The sequence below is a fragment of the Myotis daubentonii genome, chromosome 15 (assembly GCF_963259705.1).
Source record: "Myotis daubentonii chromosome 15, mMyoDau2.1, whole genome shotgun sequence".
Classification (NCBI taxonomy): Eukaryota; Metazoa; Chordata; class Mammalia; order Chiroptera; family Vespertilionidae; genus Myotis; species Myotis daubentonii.
Genome location: NC_081854.1, coordinates 22,789,860 through 22,810,912, shown reverse-complemented (window position 1 = coordinate 22,810,912; position 21,053 = coordinate 22,789,860). Strand labels below are relative to the sequence as shown.

The 21,053-nt window shown below is 41.0% G+C and overlaps 1 protein-coding gene across 3 annotated transcripts in view; it reads left to right on the top strand.

The window, feature by feature from the left end:
* The window catches only part of LOC132216955 (zinc finger protein 383), a 63,145-nt gene that overhangs the window by 32,682 nt on the left and 9,410 nt on the right, over nucleotides 1–21,053 (top strand). The gene's annotated exons all lie outside the window — the stretch shown is intronic.

Below are 21,053 nucleotides of genomic sequence, written 5' to 3'. Positions count from 1 at the left end.
GCACACTTGAGAAGAATATATATTCTGCTTCTTTGGGATTAAATGTTATGTAAATATCAATTATATCCATCTGATTTAGGGTGTCATTTAAGATCAGTGTTTCATTGTTGACTTTATTATTATTTTTTTCAGCAAGATCTATCCTGTGAAGACAGGGGTATTAAATTCTCATAATAGGACTGTTTTGCTGTTGATCTCTCTATTAATGTCCATCAAAAATTATTTTATATATTTAGGTGTTCCTATATTTGGTGAATATGCTTATAAGGGTTAGATCCTCTTGTTGGGTCAATCCCTTTAGTATTACCTGTATTCTTTGTCTCTTGTTATGGTCTGTGTTTTGAAGTATAAGTATTGCTGCCACAGCTTTTATTTCATTTCTATTTGCATGGTATATTTTCTCCATCCATTCACTTTCAGCCTATGTGAATCTTTTGTTCTGAGATGAGTCTCTCATAGATATAGGTCATATATATGGGTTATGTTTTTTATCCATTCAAATACCTTAAGTCTTTTGAATGGAGCATGTGATCCATTTACATTTGAGGTCATTATTGATAGGTACTTTTTACTGTAATTTTTTCTTTATACCTATGTTTCTCTATTTCTTTCTTTCTTTTTTTTTTTTTTTAAAGCAACTGGTTTGAACCTTTAACATTTCTTGCAGTGATGGTTGGGTGGTAATGAACTCCTTTAGCCTTGTGCAGTCTGAGAAGCTCTTTATTTATCCTTCCATTTAAATGATAGCCTAGCCGGATAGAGTAGTCATTTATTGCTTTGAATATTTTATGATAATCCCTCCTGGCCCGAAGTGTTTCTGTTGAGAAATCAGCTGACAGCCTTATTGAAACTTCCTTGTAAGTAACTGACTGTCTCTCTTTAAGATTCTCTCTTTGTCTTTAATCTTTTTCTATTTAATTATGATTTGTCTTGGTGTGTGTCTCTTTGGGTTCATGTTGATTGGGATTCTCTGTGCTTCCTGAACTTTTGTGAATTTTTTCCTTCACCAGGTTAGGGAAGTTTTCTGTCATTATTTCTTCAAACAGGTTCTCTATCCCTTGCTCACTTTCTTCTTTTTTTAATCCTCACCTGAAGATATTTTTTCCATTGATTTTTAGAGAGAGTGGAAGGGAGGGGGAGAGACCGAGAGATTGGTTGCCTCCCACACACACACTGACCAAGACTGGGGATTGAACCTGCAACCAAGATATATGCACTTGACCAGAATTGAACCTGGGACCCTTCAGTCCACAGGCTGACCCCTCACTCACTTCCTTATCCTTCCAGTACCCCTGTGGTGTGATGTTTTTATGTTTCATGTTGTTCCAAAGTATCCTTAAGTTATCCTCAAGCTTCTAAATTTTTTTTTCTGCTCTATTGAGTATTTTTTCTTCCTAGTCTTCCATATTGCTGATTTGATCCACTACTTCATCTAACCTACTTTTTATTCCTTGTAGTATATGTAGTCTTGATCCCATTCTTCATTCTTCATGGTTATTTTCCATGGTTTCTATGTTCTTTTTCATACTGTTGTAGTTCTCAGTAAATTTCTTGAACTACCTTATAACGTACTTTTAGCTCTGTATCTGATAATTTGCTTGCCTCCATATCATTTAGCTCTTTTTTGGGGGATAGCTCTTCTATTCTTTCATTTGGGTCTTGCTTCTTTTTCTCCCCATTTTGGTCTCTGTGTTTTTGTTTTTCCCCCTATGTATTAGATAGATCTGCTATGACTCATAGTGTTCAGGTTGGCCAGATGTAGTAGGTGTCCTGTGGGATGCAGTGGTGCAGTCACCTTGATCTCCTGAGCTGGGTGCTCTAAGAATGTACCTTGTGTGGGTTATGTGCATCCTGTTGTAATTGGGTCTTTTTTGCTGTTTGCCCATTCTTGGGTAGTACACTCAGGCTGACTGACTGTAAGGCTCACCCCTGACCATGTGTGTAAGTGTTGGAAAAGTGCAGTCTCAAGAAATCTTGTTGGGCTCAGTGGCACAGTCTTTCCAATCACCTGAGCTCTGTGCTCCAGGAATGTCTCTTACAGGTTATGTGCACCCCCTGTTGTAGTTGGTCCTTTTTTGCCTGCAGTTAACCCTTCAGGCTGGGTGACTATAGGGATAAACCTCAATCACCATGTTCAAGTGCAGGTTGCTGTCAGATGTCTGTATGTAGCTGGCCTTGGGCTATCTGTCTGTTGTTACCATGCTTTTCACCGTTTGTGTCGGTGTCTACTGGACCTGAGTGTGTGTGGGAGAGGTACATCAGTGTAAAAGGATTGTCTTTAAGCTTAGAAGTTGGAGGCAGATCTGTGAAAGGACTCTGATGCTGCAGTCTTTTCGCAGCAAGGGTTCAGGAATTTGGAGAAGGGGCTACGACATAAATGAAGAGACTAGACAAGATATATAGATTTGGAAGTCATGTGGGAAAGCCAGGCGGAGGCCTCACCCTCTAGTGAAGTGGGCTTTCTGATTGTCCAGACCCACAGCTTTTTATTCACACATTTTGCCCTTTAGCAAAGCAAACACACATATCAAAGGTAAGGTTTGGCAAACAGTAAAAGATTATCAGGTTAGGGGAATTGCCTTCAGCTGCTCAGCCAGCAGCAGATAATAATATGCAGATTTTTAGCCCTGCTGAATATCAAAGCCCTATCAGCTTTTTGAAGACTTTTCGCATCTATTATGACCTGCTGGTCTTTGCCCCCAGTATATCCCCCTTTTTATTTTTAATAAATGTAACAAGAATGTATGGCATTTGCAGAGCTTGGGTCCTTTTAAGATTTTTAGATTCAATGAAAAGGATTGAGTTCTTTCATGTCCTTTAAAATTGTTGTCAAGCATCTAACGAACCAGTTTGCAGTATTCTCTGTTGTGGGCCAACAGTTCTTTGAGTCTCCTTTCCAATCATTGTCCAACAGTTTTTCATGGGCTCTCTTCTCAATTACTGTCCCCTGTGACATGACAGCAATGATACTCCAGTTCTGGATGGTGGACAAATGGTGAGCAATGGCAATGCAGGTCCGACCTTCTTTGGCTTGGTTCAGGGGAACCTGCACCGATGTACAGCTGATGACTGCTAGTGTGGCAAGGCGTTTTTACCATCCCCCATCTCTGGATTGTTTCTCCTGTCTCGTCAGCATGCCCTTGAGGCTACTGCTCTCTGGGGCTGGAGTAGTGTGGTTAGTTCCTCTCTCGGATCCATTGTTGCAGGAATCCACATGAGCTTGGAGGAGTTTTCTGGAAATATACAAGCATATTCTTGACCAAAGGTTAATAAAGGGACCTTTCTATAAACTAGACTCTCAGAATCTTTTCATTTTGCCAAACTATTTTCCTTTGGCTTATTCTTACAACAGTATAATTTCATGGGTGTCTTGACATCAGCATTATAAGTGAAAAAAATTTTAAAGTAATTAAGGCTTGATGTAATTTACTTGGAAGAGATTACTCTACTATCCCCCCTTTTTTGTTTTAAATAATATTAAGAGGTTGTTGGAAATCCTGCAATGCAGCCATGATAGCTTTTAATTTAATTCTTAGTATAGAAGTATGACTGGTCTGAATTCATTGCATGATAAGTAGCTTTACTATGAGATGAACCATCAGTAAAAAATAGTTAATGCTCCAGGAATAACTTCCTGCCTAGTATAACTAAGTTTCCCTGAATATTCACTTACTTTGGTTTGCCAATTTAAATCAATCTGAAATAAAGCTTATTTTCTAACTTAATTTGTCCTTGGGTGTTGACAGTAAATGACACTAATTGGATTTCTGCTATCAGTCTGAGTATATCCACATAAGCTTTGTTTAGGGAGGCAAAATGCAAATTACTTACCTTTCTTTTTGAGGCCTAATAAATTAACTTTTAATTACAGTTTCTAAATATTTGAAGGAAATCTCCCTTTATTTCCTCCTAGAGTAATTTCTAAGCCACATTTAGGGAGTTTCTTTTTTTATATATATACTAGAGGCCCAGTGCACAAAAATTTGTGCACTCGGGGGGGAGGAGGGGTCCCTCAGCCCAGCCTGTTCCCTCTCGCAGTCTGGGACCCCTTGGGAGATAGAGATAACGACCTGCTGGCTTAGGCCTGCTCCCAGGTGGCAAAGGGCAGGCCTAATCTCTAGGTGCAGCCCCTGGTCGGGCTCAGAGCAGGGCCGATTGGGGAGTTGGGGTGCTGCCCCTGTCATGCACAGAGCAGGGCGGATTGGGAGGTTGTGATGCCACCCTCAGTCACACTCAGGGTAGGGCCGATTGGGGGGTTGGGGCACCGCCCCCTGTCACACTCAAGGCAGGGTCAATGGGGAGGTTGCGGCGCCACCGCCCGTCACGAACAGAGCAGGGCCAATCAGGGGGTTGGGGCGCTGCCCCCTGTCATGCACAGAGCAGGGATGATCAGGGGGTTGGGGAGCTCCCCCAGTCACGCACAGAGCAGGGCTCATCAGGGGGTTGGGGAGCTCCCTCCTGTCATGCACAGAGCAGGGCGGATCAGGGGATTGGGGCGCCACCCTCTATCACCCACAGAGCAGGGCCGATCAGAGGGTTGGGGCGCCGCCACTCTCACACTCAGGGCAGGGCCGATGGGGAGGTTATGGCTCTACCCTGTCACACACAGAGTAGGGCCTATGGGGTGGGGGAGTTGGGGCGCCGCACCCTGTCACACACAGAGCCGCAGGACGATCAGGGGGTTGGGGAGCTCCCCCCTATCAGGCACAGAGCAGGGCTGATCAGGGGGTTGGGGCGCTTTCCCCTGTCAGGAACAGAGCAGGGCCGATAGGGAGGTTGTGGCCCTGCCTCCTGTCACACACAGAGCCGCAGGGTGATCAGGGGGTTTGGGCACTGCCCCCTGTCACGCTGATCCCGGTGCTGGGAGGCATATTACCCTTTTACTATATAGAATAGAGGCCTGGTGTATGGGTGGGGGCTGGCTGGTTTGCTCTGAAGAGTGTCCTGGATCAGGGTGGGGGTCCCCACTTGGGTGCCTGGCCAGTCTGGGTGAGGGGCTGAGGGCTGTTTTCAGGCTGGCGGGTGACTGAAGCTCCCAACTGCTCCTTTTTTCTTTCTTTCTTTTTTTTTTTTTTTTATTCTGGGCCAGCTTTAGGTCTGAGGCTTGGCTCCAGCTCTGAGGCTTCAGCTGCTGGAAGTAGGTATCTGGTTTGTTTCGGTTCTATAAAAGAAACTCTGTATCAACTCCAGCTCTGAGATCCCGGCTCGCTAAAAGCAGGTTTCTGGGGTTTTGTTTAGCTTCTATATTTGTTAAAATGTTCAAACTGCAGGCTCAGAGGCCGGCAAGGCAGGCAGGGAATGTTGGAGTCCTCTGTCACTGAAGCAAGCAAGCCTCATGTTCAGTTTAAGCTGCCTGGCTGCCAGCTGCCATCTTGGCTGGCAGTTATTTTGCATATCACCCTGATTAGCCAATGGGAAGGGTAGCGGTTGTACAGCAACTACCATGTTTATCTTTTATTAGATAGGATATACTTTTTTCTTTCCTTTAAACAGAGCAACACACTTAATTGCTTTTCTGATGGTGGCTCCTACTGCCATGCCTACATTTTAAGTGACTCCCTTTTTACTTATGGTGACTCATTAATGATCAGATTTAATGCTTGAATAATAACCTTCAGTTTACCTGTAAATAGTAGTGAAAGAAATTTTAAAATTTCTCCTTTTTACTAAGCTTAAAATTTACTTTTAAACAGCATTCTTTTTGGCTAGTGCTCATTTGCATACATATGCAAATTTTTACATTGGCCATCATTAAAGCCAATTGCTTATAAAAACATTGGCTTCTCATATAACTGAAATTATATGAGACCTTGATTATATTGTAAAAAGCTAATTTATTTAAGTACTTACAGTAGTCATCTTTATTGAAAAAGCAAAGCAAGCAAACCTATACATTTGACCCATGAAGCACAGATGCTGTCCTATCCCAGCCTATTTGAAATGCAGGCTGCTTGAAGGCTTAAAAATTCTGCTGCTGAATAATATGATTCTGCTTAAGAAATATTTAGCAACTTTGTCTTTGCCCTCCCTTAGAGGTTGAAACCTTTATAACATTTAAAATATATGTATATAAATAAAATATTGTTATTAATTTTTATTTGATAAGCTTTCCACGTGATTTCAAGTATATTAAATTGGCCTAATTTACTTCAAATATATTTCTTTTAAGAGGAGAGAATAAATCCTTGAGTCATTCCAGGGCCTTTGGAATGTCCCAAAGTCATCTCATGGTTAAAGTCTTGAAATTTAACTTGGAAAGACCATCAAACATATATAACCCTAAGATTATATTATATACTTTTTATAATTATTCTAAAAGATATCAATTAAATTTAAACTGGTTTTTATATTAAAAATTTTGGTTCAGACCATAGAATTAATCCTCTTTCTTTAAATAGACTATATAAAATATTATACTCTAGGTTGAAATTTTACCACACATAGTACACATAAGGGCTACAATATATTTTGAACTACTAATTTCTCCAGAGAAAATACAAGAATTATTTTCTCAAAAATAAATTTCTATACTTTATGTATTTTGTTATCATAACCGTATAATTTCTCCTAACTTAATTTGAACTTTAAACTCTTAGAAGCCTTAAATTTTTAGTTGGCAAGTTAAATACTTAACATTTCTCAGATTAGTAATAATTTTACATTTTTAAGGATATATTTCAAATAAAATACAAGACATATTTAATTAATAGATTCAATTGTATCCTCTAGATTTTTCATATGAGGCAAACTCAGATTAATATTTCAGTATTTTTTCATTTCAAAATACCGAGATATTTAATAAATTTTATTATTTAATTTAGTAAACTCCAAAGTTTTAAGTTGCCAAAGACTTTGGAAAACTATGTTTCTGGCTGGCGAAAGGAGGGGGAAGCAGGGAAGCAAGCTTGTAGCTACTTAAATGTAAACTCGCCACATTCTTTCCTTAGATCTGAAGTTTCTGCTGCAGAAAATGAGACCAGTCCCCTCCTCTATCAGAAAGCACAGCCAGTCTTCCCCCCCACCCCCCGCCCAGGCAACTGGACCCCCACTATCAATATATCTATATATATAAAAGCCTAATAGGCAAATTGTCCCCACAGGAGTTCAGCCGGGAGCCCAGTTGCTTTCCATGACATGTGCTGATCACCAGGGGGTAGAACAGAATGAAGGAAGGCTCTGGCTGGCAGCTGGGGAAGGGAGGCCCCAGCTGGCAGCCGGCAGCTGGGGAAGGGAGACCCTGGCTGGCAGCCAGAAGGCCCCAATCAGCCCTGATTGCCGGCCAGGCCTAGGGACCCTACCCGTGCAGGAATTTTGTGTACTGGGCCTCTAGTCTATAATAATTACTGAAAAGCTTTACCACAAATCCTTCATTTTAGTTACATTTATTTATCTATGTTTCAACAATTTTGAGATTCTAAAGCCAACTATTATCATCTAAAGCATTTACTTTGGCAAATTCTGTAACAGCGATAACTCACTGACTTTCAGTGGCCTTAAGGTTAACTTTGGAATGTGGTCCATTATTATTTAAAAACTACCCTTTATTATGGAAACACTAATCTTGTTGCCTAAACCCAGCCTGTATTTTTTCTTTGGGTCATTTTTGCCACCTTTTTTCTTTTGAGAAAAACCATCTTGGGTTTATTCTATAGCATCCGCAAAGAGATTGAGCTCAGCTCAAGACCCATCCAAGATCAGATAGAGCGCACTTTTGTCTTAAGCCAGCTTTTTTCTCTCCAGAGTACAGAAATCTCAGACATCTCCCTTGAATTCTGCTAAATTTTATATGATGAATGGGAAATAAAAAACATGGGGAAAATGAGACTTCTTTTTGTTATCTCTACCTCCCTTTGTCTCATAGAACATCCTTGGCCACGTGTCTCCCCACCCCCACATCCTGTTTGCTCTAGGGAAATTCAGTAAATGGCTTGGCTGCCTAGGTGGTTTCCCACCTAATTAAATTAAAGGCATGCTTAATAAACTAACAATAAACACATTAAACCAAATAAAAAGGAAAGATCAACAAACATATAGACTTAATAAATCAAAGTTCTTTTCCTGGAAATTTCTCTCCCATAGCATGATTACCCTTCAAACTTAATTTAGCTAAACTCTGCCTGCCCCAAGGCGTCATGGTAATTTTCAGACAAAGCATTAAAGAGTTCCCCAGTGAGAGGACTAACAGCTCTATCCTCTCTAGCTGCCCAGCCTTTCCACACTAGAGGCTGAGGATCTGGCTCTTTTAGCTTTTGCAGACTTTTGATGCCCAATACAAATTAGGCATTTTTGCAATTTTAACAAGACCCCACGTAGTTAAATATAACAAGGCCTCTTGTTTCCCTTGAGCCTGACTTAAGAGAGTACCTTTCGCCGAAACCAGTTTGGCTCAGTGGATAGAGCGTCAGCCTGCGGACTGAAAGGTCCCAGGTTCGATTCCGGTCAAGGGCATGTACCTGGGTTGCGGGCACATCCCCAGTGGGAGATGTGCAGGAGGCAGCTGATCGATGTTTCTCTCTCATCGATGTTTCTAACTCTCTATCTCTCCCTTCCTCTCTGTAAAAAATCAATAAAATATATTTTTTAAAAAAAGAGAGTACCTTTTGACATTTTAATTTATTTATAATTTTGCCTTTTAATCAAATTATTCCCCATATAGCCTGGCTTTAAAAAGACATCCTCTCCCACTCTGGATCAAGAATTCCAAAGCTTGGTGCAAGCTTTATGCACAGTGAATCTCCCCACCAAATTTTTGGTGATCCCCACCTTTACCAGTAATCCCCACCTTTACCGTTGGACCTCTTTCTTTGCTCAGGTGAATAATCTTCTTTTCCAGATGTCCCTCATTGAGGCGCCATAAATGCTGCAATCTTTTCACAGCAAGGGTTCAGGAATCTGGAGAAGGGGCTGCAACATAAATGAAGAGACTAGACAAGATATATAAATTTGGAAGGCATGTGGGAAAGCCAGGCGGAGGCCTCACCCTCTAGTGAAGTGGGCTCTCTGAATGTCCAGACCCAGGGCTTTTATTCACACATTTTGCCCTTTAGCAAAGCAAACACACATATCAAAGGTAAGGTTTGGTAAATAGTAAAAGATTATCAGGCTAGGGGAATTGCCTTCAGCTGTTCAGCCTGCAGCAGGTAATAATATGCAAATTTTCAGCCCTGCTGAATATCAAAGTCCTATCAGCCTTTTGACAGAAGCCTCCCCTGGAGGCACAGTCCAAAAATCCCAGCTCTACACAGCTCATCATCACCCTTGTACCACCAAAGCAAGCAGGAGGGGGCCGAAAATCAGCCTTGCATGGCACTCTGATCTCTCTCAGCAGGATGGGGTCAAAATTACAAGCTCTTCTTGGGTTCCTAACTCAGCAGAAAGGGCTGAATGTCCAGCTCCCCCATTTCCCCAAAGCCAGAAGGGAGAGGCAGGCTAAGCAGCAGCTTTGCGGGAGGGTTGAGGACTCTGTGCTAGAGGTAGGAGTGACCATTTCTCTCTCCTAAGCCACACACTATAGTCACTGACTTGTACCCTAAGTCTTTTCAGAGAATAGAGGGACCCTTGAAGTCATTGCTGGGTGTAGCCAGCAGACCCCTCTGCAGGACCTGAGTACAGCAGTGTGGCCTCTCCAGCAATCAGAATCCAGAGTGAACTCCCAAGGCTGGTGCTGCAACGTTGGGAGTGTTCCTTCCTCAGTATAGTAGTGTTTGAACCTCCCAGGCAGACAGAATCTCTACTGATTCCCACTGTCCATTGCTATGTGGCATCCCGTTCCCATCATTTTTGCTCTGAGTTGCATGGAGATCTGCAGGTAGGGAGTTTTGCAGCTGTGGTATCCCCCCAACTTCTCAGCTTCTGTACCTGTGTGAGGGGGTTCTCTATTTCTGTGTCTCCACTCCTCTTACCAGTCTCTATCTGGCTTCTTCTATACTCCTTGGTTAGAATATTTCAGATCAGCTATACTTCAATTATTTTTTTAAGTTGACTGCTCTGTAATTTAGCTGCAAATCTTGTTTGGGGAAGGGAATAAGTGGACACAGCTTCCAGCTGCTCTGCAGCTATCTTGGAATCTTCCTGATTCTAATAGTTTTTGATAGCTCTCTTGATTTCTGACATAACAGAATATTTAAACTCATCTTTTAATTTTTCACTGAATCCTGAAATTATCTCTTTTCCAAAAGAGCCCTGGTTCTTTTTATTTATATTGTTCATTGCTACTGTCTAGGCCAGGGGTGGGCAACCCGTGACATGCGTGCCAAACATGGCACGCCAGTAACTTTTGCTGGCATGCGAAACCCTCTCTTGTAATCTTCCATTTACAATTTTTGTGAACATTTGAATGACTTAAATATTAAATTACAAGGAACTGGCAAGACACTTGATGTTATGTTTGGTTACATAAAGACTTTTGAAAAGAAACTGGAAGTCTTTAAGAGGGATGTGGATAGTGAGAGATTTAGATATTTCCCAAACCTCAAGAGGCACATCAAAGACCTCCCAAAAGATGACAGAACAGACTGTCAAAGCCTTCAAAAGCTGTTTTTAAACATCATCGAGTCAACTATTGAGCAATTCTTCTCAAGATTTGCGAAATTCAGAGAACTGGAAGAGACAGCAAAATTCATGAGGTTTCCAGACAGCATAAAAACTGGAGGAACTAAACTTACAAATGTTTTCATGGATAGACATGGCTGACTTTGAAATGCAGTTGATTGAATTTCAGGAGTAGCTCAATTGGGAAGCAGAAATTTATTGACCTTAGAGTTGACTTGGAAAACATTGAAAAAAAGCGATTAGAGATAGGAGTACCAGAGAGAAGTGTCGAAAACGAACTGGTGAGGACTTAGAATGCCATTCCAGAAAATTTTTTCTGTTTAAAAAACTTTGCAACAGCGTTACTCTCCATGTTTTCATCCACATACGCTTGTGAATCTTTCTTCTCAGTGATGAATTTTGTTAAGTCTCATAATAGGAGTAGCCTGACGAATGAAAGTAGTAGCTCGTGCATATCTCTGAAAATCACGAAATATAAACCTGATGTAAAATCTCTGTCATCAGTGATGCAGCAGCAAAAGTCCCACTGATAATATCAAACGGAGTCATAAAATTTTCTGTTGAACTATCAGTGTACATGTATACATTAAAAAATAAATGCATTTTTCATCATCATATAGGGTTGGCACGCAGAAAAATTTTGAGTCAGAGATTTTGCTGGTTTTGGCATGCACTCACAAAAAGGTTGCCCACCTCTGGTCTAGGCCTTTTAAAAACTTAAGTATAGTTGGTAAACAATATTTTTTTGGTTATATTAGTTTCATGTGTACAATATAGTGACTCAACATTTTTCTACCTTACCATTTTTATACCTTATCATAATTCTAGTAATTATCTGTCACCATGTAAACTTATCACAATGTTGTTGACTGTATTCCCTTTCTATTTTTCAACCATTTTCCTGCCTCCTCCTTTCTGGTAACCATTTCTTTGGTCTCTGTTTATGTGAATCTGTTTTTGCTTTCTTTGTTTGTTTTTAGAGTCCATATACTATAAGTGAAACCTGTATTGTCTTTCTCTGCCTGACTTATATCACTTAGCATAATACTCTAGACCAGGTGGTTTGTGAGGTCCGAAAGGTTGGCGACCACTGGTTTAAGGAAACCTTTGGAGCAGCAGTCACCAACAGGTGGTCCTTGGACCACTGGTGGTCTGTGAGATCCGAAAGGTTGGCGACCGCTGCTCTAGATCCGTCCATGTTGTTACAAATTTTTATCATTTTTAAATTTTTTTTGGAGGGACTGGTTCTTTATTTTAAAAGGATACACAATTTTCAGTATCAAAACAGTTTCACTATTGGTTTCTCTTTCTCCCAATTGGCCCCCAAAAGGACCACACCAAAGGAGAGTACATTTTAAGCCAATAAGCTACAGGATGTGCACCTTAAAGACCTCACAGACCTCACAGAAACCTCACTAAAAACAGGGCATTAGGTAGGGAAAGAAACTTAAAGATCAGCACACTGCCAGCCCAAACTGTAGCAAGCTCTCACAGCCAGACAGGGTGGCCAGTGTGCCCCAACCCCAAAGAAACAAAGTTTCAAAATAATACAAAATTTAAAAAGTTTTGTACATAAAATATTCATTTCCGTTAGTGTGTCCTTCATTTCTGTTTGGTTCTTTTTTACAGTTTTGAAGTTCTCACTAAGTTCATTGAGCATCCTTATAACCAGTTTTTTGAACTCTATATCTAGTAGATTTCTTGTATCCGTTTTGTTTAGTTCTTTTTCTGGAATTTTATTCTATTCTTTCATTTGGGACATGTTTCTTTGACTCCTCATCTTGGCAGCCTCCCTGTGTTTGTTTCTATGTGTTAGGTAGAGCTTTTGTGTCTCCTGGGCTTGGTAGAGTGGTCTAATGTAGTGGATACTCTATAGCAGCGGTTCTCAACCTGTGGGTCGCGACCTCTTTGGGGGTCAAACGACCCTTTCACAGGGGTTGCCTAAGACCATCAGAAAACACATATATAATTACATATTGTTTACAGTAGCAAAATTATAGTTATGAAGTAGCAACAAAAATAATTTTATGGTTGGGGGTCACCACAACATGAGGAACTGTATTAAAGGGTCGCGGCATTAGGGAAGGTTGAGAACCACTGCTCTATAGGGTTCAGTAGCACAGCCTCTCCTGTCACCCAAGCTGGGCACTCCAGGTGTGCCCCTCTCCATGTGGGCTGTGTACACCCTCATGTTGTAGTTGAGCCTTGATTGCTGTTGGCACATCAATGGGAGGGATTTACCCCTAGGCCAATTGGCTGCAAGCACTGGCAATAAGCACTGACCTTCTTGGAGGATCAGCTGTGCAGGGGCCCGGCACAGAGCAAGACTTACTTCAGTGGGGCTCTGGTGCCCCCTGAGTCTGCCCCTTGAATGTGACCTTTCTGGAGGTGATTGGGTGGTGCTTCAATGTGGTCTGAAGCTGTCCACTGGGTACTCTAGTTCTGGGCCTCCCTGTAAGTCCAGATCAAGATTGGCTATTGCCTGTGTTCTGTCTGGGGCCATCTAGAATGAGCTACAAAGCAATATGTAGGTGGCTGCTACTTGTGCTGAGTTGGGAAGTGCCCACATGAGGCCATGCTATGAACCAAGGCCAGCTTCTGCTAGTGCTATGCCAGGGCCACTTAGCAAGAGGTACAGAGAATGCTGAGGTCAGATACTGTTCATTTGAGAGAGTTTAGGAAAGTTTGAAGCATGAGCCAAGACAGGCCATTTCTATGTAAAAACCACTGGTAACAACTTGCGTGTGCCCACAAGTTGGGTGGGGCATGGTCTTGAGGCATCACTAGAACAAGGTGAATAAATGTGAGCCAGGTTGATAGAGACTCAGATATGGCACCCACCTGCCTGCTTTTTCAGGGGAGGGCTCAACAAATAAGCAATAGATTCTGCCAGCACTTTTGTCTGGCAGAAAGCTGCCCCCCACCTATTGCACCTGATGCCAGACAACTTAGTTCCTCCCTATTTGTCCTTGGTGCCTCTTTGCAGCTACTACCCCAGCGCTGGAGCTCAGAGGGAGTGAGTTCCAGTAAGTCTCTGTATGGGCCCTTTAAGAGGAACTTCCTGGGACTCCAACAGCCATCCTTCTCATGCAGCCTCAAACCTGGCTGTTTTTTACAGCCAGAGTTATGAGGAGTTCTCTTCCTGGCACTGGAACCCTTGGCTGGGGGGCCTATGTGAGTCTGGGACCCCTTACTTTTTAGGAGGAACCTCTGCAGCTGAGATAACTCTCCTGATTTGTATTCACCATATGTGGTCGTTGGACCAGCCCGTTACTGATCTCTGCCTCTCCTACAAGTTTTTTTTTTTTTTTTTTTTTTTTTTTTTTTTTTTTTTTGGAAAAGTCATAGAATTTAATCTTACCAAGGTCAAAACTAAAATGCTCAAAATCACATTAGATAATTATTGACCTTATGCTAGTCTTTTCTTTTTTTTTTTTTTAATTTATTTTTTTTAATCTTTATTGTTCAGATTATTACATTTGTTCCTCTTTTTCCCCCCCATAACTCTCCTCCTCTCAGTTCCCGCCCCACCCTCCGCCCTCACTCCCCACCCACTGTCCTCATCCATAGGTGCACGATTTTTGTCCAGTCTCTTCCCGAATCTACCACACCCCTTTCCCCCCCAAGAATTGTCAGTCCATTCCCTTTCTATGTTCCTGATTCTATTATAATCACCAGTTCATTCTGTTCATCAGATTATTTATTCACTTGATTCTTAGATACACTTGTTGATAGATGCATATTTGTTGTTCATAATTTGTATCTTTACCTTTTTCTTCCTCTTCCTCTTCTTAAAGGATACCTTTCAGCATTTCATATAATCCTGGTTTGGTGGTGATGAACTCCTTTAGCTTTTCCTTATCTGTGAAGCTCTTTATCTGACCTTCAATTCTGAATGATAGCTTTGCTGGATAAAGTAATCGTGGTTGTAGGTTCTTGGTATTCAACACTTTGAATATTTCTTGCCATTCCCTTCTGGCCTGCAAAGTTTCTGTTGAGAAATCAGCTGACAGTCGTATGGGTATTCCCTTGTAGGTAACTGGGTTTCTTTCTCTTGCTGCTTTTAAGATTCTCTCTTTGTCTTTTGCTCTTGGCATTTTAATTATGATGTGTCTTGGTGTGGTCCTCTTTGGATTCCTTTTGTTTGGGGTTCTCCGCGCTTCTTGGACCTGTAAGTCCATTTCTTTCACCAGGTGGGGGAAGTTTTCTGTCATTATTTCTTCAAATAGGTTTTCAATATCTTGCTCTCTCTCATCTTCTGGCACCCCTATAATTCTGATGTTGGTACGCTTGAAGCTGTCCCAGAGGCTCCTTACACTATCCTCACATTTTTGGATTCTTTTTTCATTTTGCTTTTCCCATTGGGTGTTTTTTGCTTCCTCGCATTTCAAATCATTGACTTGATTCTTGCGCTCCTCTGGTCTGCTGTCGGGAGTCTGTATAATATTCGTTATTTCAGTCCGTGTATGCTTAATTTCTAGTTGGTTCCCCAATATAACATCGAGGGTCTCATTAGATTTCTTGAGGATCTCACAACATTTATCGGCGGTCTCACCAGTCTTTTCGAGGGCCTTACTAAGTTTATCGGCAGCTTCTAGACAGTTCTTAAGAGACCTTAAAAGTGTGGTTCTGAACTCAATATCCTCCATTGACAGTTTTGTCCTGTTTCTTTGTCTCCGCATTTTTTATGCTTTCTTGGTACACCCCCTAGTGGTCTTTGTGTGCAGTCTTGTTGCCTTTAAGCCTTGATTGATGTCGGCAATACCGGGGGTGAGTTGACCTCCAGGCTAACTGGCTATGAGAGTCCGCTGGGTCTGCAGTGGGAGGGCTTCTGTGCTGGATCTCTAAGGCGGTGCTAATCTAGCCTTTGCCTGAGGCTATCCGGCAAATGGTTCTGCGCAGGGCTTGGGCGGGGCGGGTCCCAGGGGATCTACAGGGCGGGCCGGAGCGAGCAGTTATGGCTGCTCTCAGTTCCTTCCCCAGGGGCTCTGCCTCTCAGAGTCCCAGCAATGGATGCAAACTTCGGAGAGAAAGCTGCCTTCGAGTTCCGACCGAAGCCAGACAGTCCCGCTTCTCCCGTTTGAGTCTTGCTCCCCAGAGACTCGCCCGGATCTGAAGCTCAGAGTCTGAAACTCCCTCCCGATTGAAAACAACAACCGCGCCCTCCGCCACCAGCCCGCTCCGCGTGCGCATTCCGCACCTGAGTATTTCACTTCAGCACTGCGCCTCCTCTTGAGTCTGGGTATGATATTCTCTTTCCTCCTAGTTGTAGAATTTCCACTCAACCAGCCTTCCTGTGGTTTTGGATGATGTCCGTTCTGTCCTTTAGTTATATCTCTGAAGTGGTTGTTCGAGGCAGCGATCTCCTGCGTTAACCTACGCCGCCATCTTGGTTTCTCCCACTCTCCTACAAGTTTCAATATGGCTTTTTCTTTAAGTCCCTAGTTGTAGGATTTCCATCCTACTAGGTTTCAGACAGTTCTGAATGATGGTTATTCTGTAGTTTTGTTGTAATTTTGATGACATTTGTTTGTTTTTTTAACGTATTACTCTAACTTCTGTTTCTGAGATCCAAAGATTCTGGGTCTCAATGACACTAGTATAATTGCTTGTTTCCTTTATCCCACATTATAAGGGCAATAGTCTGAAGTGTTTCTTTTATTTTTTATTTTTTATTGTTTTATTGCTTAAAGTATTACAAAGAGAATTACATGTCTCCTTTTTCCCCCGCACTTAACAATCCCCCGGCCTCCCCTACCCCCCCGTGTCTTATGTCCATTGGTTATGCTTATATGCATGCATACACGTCCTTCGGTTGATCTCTTACCCCCCGCCCCACTGCCACTCAACCCTCCCGGGCTTTCCTGCTGTAGTTTGGCAGCCTGTTCGAGGCAGCTCTGCCTCTGTATCTATTTTTGTTCACAATTTATAATGGTCTTTATAATCCATGAGTGAGTGAGATCATGTGGTGTTATTCCTTCATTGACTGGCTTATTTCACTTAGCATAATGCTCTCCAGTTCCATCCATGCTGTTGCAAATGGTAAGAGTTCCTTTTTTTTTTTACAGAAACATAGTATTCCATCGTGTAGATGTACCACAGTTTTCTAATCCATTCATCTACTGATGGGCACTTAGGCTGTTTCCAGATCTTAGCTATGATGAATTCTGCTGCTATGAACATATGGGTGCACATATCCTTTCTGATTGGTGTTTCTGGTTTCTTGGGATATATTCCTAGAAGGGGGATCACGGATTCAAATGGGAGTTCCATTTGTAGTTTTTTGAGGAAACTCCATACTGTCTTCCATAGTGACTGCACCAGTCTGCATTCCCACCAGCAGTGCACGAGTGTTCCTTTTTCTCCACATCCTCTCCAGCACTTGTCATTTCTTGATTTGTTGATGATAGCCATTCTGACAGGTGTGAGATGGTACCTCATTGTTGTTTTGATTTGCATCTCTTGGATGATTAGTGACTTTGAGCATGTTTTCATATGTCTCTTGGCTTTCTGAATGTCCTCTTTTGAAAGGTGTCTATTTAGGTCCTTTGCCCATTTTTTTGATTGGATTGTTTATCTTCCTTTTGTTAAGTTGTAAGAGTTCCCTATAAATTTTGGAGATTAGGCCCTTATCAGATATAACATTGACAAATATGTTTTCCCATGCAGTGGGCTTTCTTGTTGTTTTGATGATGGTTTCTTTTGCTGTGCAGAAGCTTTTTATTTTGATGTAGTCCCATTTGTTTATTTTCTCTTTAGTTTCCAATGCCCTAGGAGCTGTATCGGTGAAGAAATTGCTTCGGCATATGTCTGAGATTTTGTTGCCTTTGGATTCTTCTAGTATTTGTATGGTTTCCCATCGTACATTTAAGTCCTTTATCCATTTTGAGTTTATTTTTGTGTATGGTGTAAGTTGGTGGTCTAGTTTCATTTTCTTGCATGTATTCGTCCAATTTTCCCAACACCATTTATTGAAGAGACTATCTTGGCTCCATTGTATGTTCTTGCTTCCTTTGTTAAGTATTAATTGAGCATATCGGTTTGGGCTAATTTCTGGGATCTCTATTCTATTCCATTGATCTATATGTCCGTTCTTGTGCCAATGCCAGGCAGTATTGAGAACAGTGGCGTTGTAATACAGCTTGATATCTGGTATTGAGATCCCACCTACTTTGTTCTTTCTCAGGATCGCTGTAGCTATTCGGGGTCTTTTTTTATTCCAGATGAATTTTTGGAGAGTTCGATCTAAGCCTGTGAAATATGCCATTGGTATTTTAATGGGAAGTGCGTTGAATTTATAGATTGCTTTGGGTAGTATGGACATTTTGATGATGTTGATTCTACCAATCCAAGAACATGGTATGTTCTTCCATCTGTTTATGTCTTCCTCTATCTCTGTTTTCAACATCTTGTAGTTTTCTGAGAAGAGGTCTTTTACCTCCTTGGTTAAGTTTATTCCTAGGTAGCTTAATTTTTTTGGTGCAATGGTAAATGGGATTGTTTTTTCAGTCTCTCTTTCTGTAAGTTCACTACTGGTGTATAGAAATGCCATAGATTTATTGGTGTTAATTTTGTATCCTGCCACATTGCCAAATTCATTTACTAAGTCTAATAGTTTTTTGAGGGAGTCTTTAGTGTTTTTTATGTATAATATCATATCATCTGCGAATAAGGACAGTTTTACTGCTTCTTTTCCAATTTGAATGCCTTTTATTTCTTCTTCCTGTCTAATCACAATGGCTAATACTTCCAATACTATATTGAACAGGAGTGGTGAGAGTAGGCATCCCTGTCTTGTTCCTGTTCTTAGGGGAAATGGTGTTAGTTTTTGTCCATTGAGTATGATGTTGGCTGTGGGTTTGTCATATATGGCTTTTATTATGTTGAGGTATGATCCTTCTATTCCCACCTTGCTGAGAGTTTTTATCAAAAATTGGTGTTGCATTTTGTGAAATGCTTTTTCTGCATCAATTGATATGACTATGTGTTTTTTTTCTTTCAATTTGTTTATGTGATGTATCACATTTATTGATTTGCGGATATTGTACCATCCTTGCATCCCTGGGATAAATCCTACTTGGTCATGTTGTATGATCTTTCTGATGTACTGTTGCATCCGATTTGCTAAGATTTTGTTGAGGATTTTGGCATCTATGTTCATAAGGGATATTGGCCTGTAATTCTCTTTCATTGTGTTGTCTTTCTCTGGTTTTGGTATTAGGGTGATGCTGGCTTCATAGAATGAGCTTGGAAGTGTTCCTTCCTCTTGGATTTTTTGTAGTAGTCTGAGGAGGATAGGTTTTAGTTTTTCCTTGAATGTTTGGTAAAACTCCCCTGTGAAGCTGTCTGGTCCTGGGCTTTTGTTTGCTGGAAGCTTTTTGATAACTGCTTCAATTTCTTCCATAGTTATTGGCCTGTTGAGATTTTTAGATTCTTCCTGATTGAGTTTTGGAAGGTTGTATTTTTCTAGGATTATGTCCATTTCCTCCAGGTTGTCTAACATGTTGGAATAGAGTTGTCCATAGTATTGTTGAACAATCATTTGTATTTCTGTGGGGTCTGTTGTTATTTCGCCTCTATCGTTTCTGATTTTGTTTAGTTGGGTCCTCTTTCTTTGCTTCTTGGTGAGTCTGGCTAGAGGTTTGTCAATTTTGTTTATCCTTTCAAAGAACCAGCTCTTGGTTTCATTGATTTTCTGTATTGTTTTTTTGGTCTCTATGTCATTTATTTCTGCTCTAATCTTTACTATCTCCTTCCTTCTGCTCACTCTGGGCTTTTCTTGTTGCTGTCTTTCTAATTCTTTGAGTTGTAGAGTTAGATGATTTACTATCATTTTTTCTTGTTTTCTGAGATAGGCCTGTAGAGCTATAAACTTCCCTCTCAGGACTGCTTTCATTGTGTCCCAAAGGTTTTGGATTGTTGTGTTTTCATTGTCATTAGTTTCCAGGATGTTTTTAATTTCTTCTTTGATCTCTTTGGTAACCCAATCAATATTTAATAACATGCTATTCAGCTTCCAAGTGTTTGAGTATTTTGGGTTGTTTTTATTGTAGTTTATTTCAAATATTATGCCATCATGGTCTGAGAAGATGCTTGGTATGATTTCAATCATCTTGAATTTGGGGAGACTTTGTTTGTGACCCCATATGCGGTCTATTTTTTAATATTTCCCATAAGCCCTTGAGAAGAATGTATATTCCGTGGCTTTGGGGTGAAGTGTCCTGAAGATGTCAATTAAGTCCATCTGATCTAGTGAGTCATTTAGGATTGCTGTTTCTTTGCTGATTGTTTGTCTAGAGGATTTATGCAGTGATGTCAGTGGTGTATTAAAGTCCCCTACTACGATTGTATTGTTGTCGATCTCTCCCTTGATATCTTCCAGGAGTTTTTTTCATGTATTTGGGTGCTCCTGCATTGGGTGCATATATGTTTATCAGGGTTATATCCTCTTGTTGTGTTGATCCCTTTAGTATTATGAAGTGGCCTTCCTTATCTCTTGTTATGGCCTTCACTTTGAGGTCTATTTTGTCCGATATAAGTATTGCTACCCCAGCCTTTTTTTCATTTCCATTTGCCTGAAAGATATTTTTCCATCCCTTCACTTTCAGTCTGTGTGAGTCCCTTTTAATGAGGTGGGTCTCTTGTAGATAGCAAATACATGGTTCATGTTTTTTTATCCATTCAGCCACTTGATGTCTTTTGGTTGGAGCATTTAGTCCGTTTACGTTTAAAGTTATTATTGAAAGGTAGCCATTTCTGTTTTTGTGTGGCTGTTTTCTTTCTGAGCTCTTTATTTCCTCTTTTTACACCATTCCTTTTAGCATTTCTTGCATTGCTGGCTTGGTGGTGATAAACTCCCTTAGCCTGTTTTTGTCTGTGAAGCTTCTTATTTCCCCTTCAATTTTGAATGATAGCCTTGCTGGATAGAGTATTCTTGGATTCAGTCCTTTGGTTTGCATCACTTTGTAAATATCTGTCCATTCTTTTCTGGCCTGATGTGTTTCTGTTGGGAAATCATTTGATAATCTAATGGGAGACCCCTTGTACGTAACTTTCCGTCTCTCTCTTGCAGCCTGTAAGATTCTCTCTTTGTCCTGAATATTTGCCATGGTAATTATGATGTGTCTTGTTGTGGGTGTTTTTGTGTTCACCTCGTTTGGGACTCTCGGTGCTTGTGTGATTTTTTTCTTCCCCACCTCAGGGAAGTTTTCTGATATTATTTGTTCAAATAGGTTTTCTAACACTTGTTCCTGTTTCTCTTGTTCTGGCACCCCTATTATTCCTATGTTGTTTCGTTTCATGTTGTCCCAAAGCTCCCTTAGGCTCTCCTCCTGTCTTTTAATTTTTTTCTCCAATTGCTGTTCAGTTTGGGTGTGTTTTGTTTCTCTGTCTTCTAATTCACCAATTCAGTCCTCTGCTTCTCCTAGTCTACTGTTGAAACTTTCAATGGTGTTTTTTTATTGAAGCTATATCACTCTTCATTTCTTCTTGGTTCTTCCATA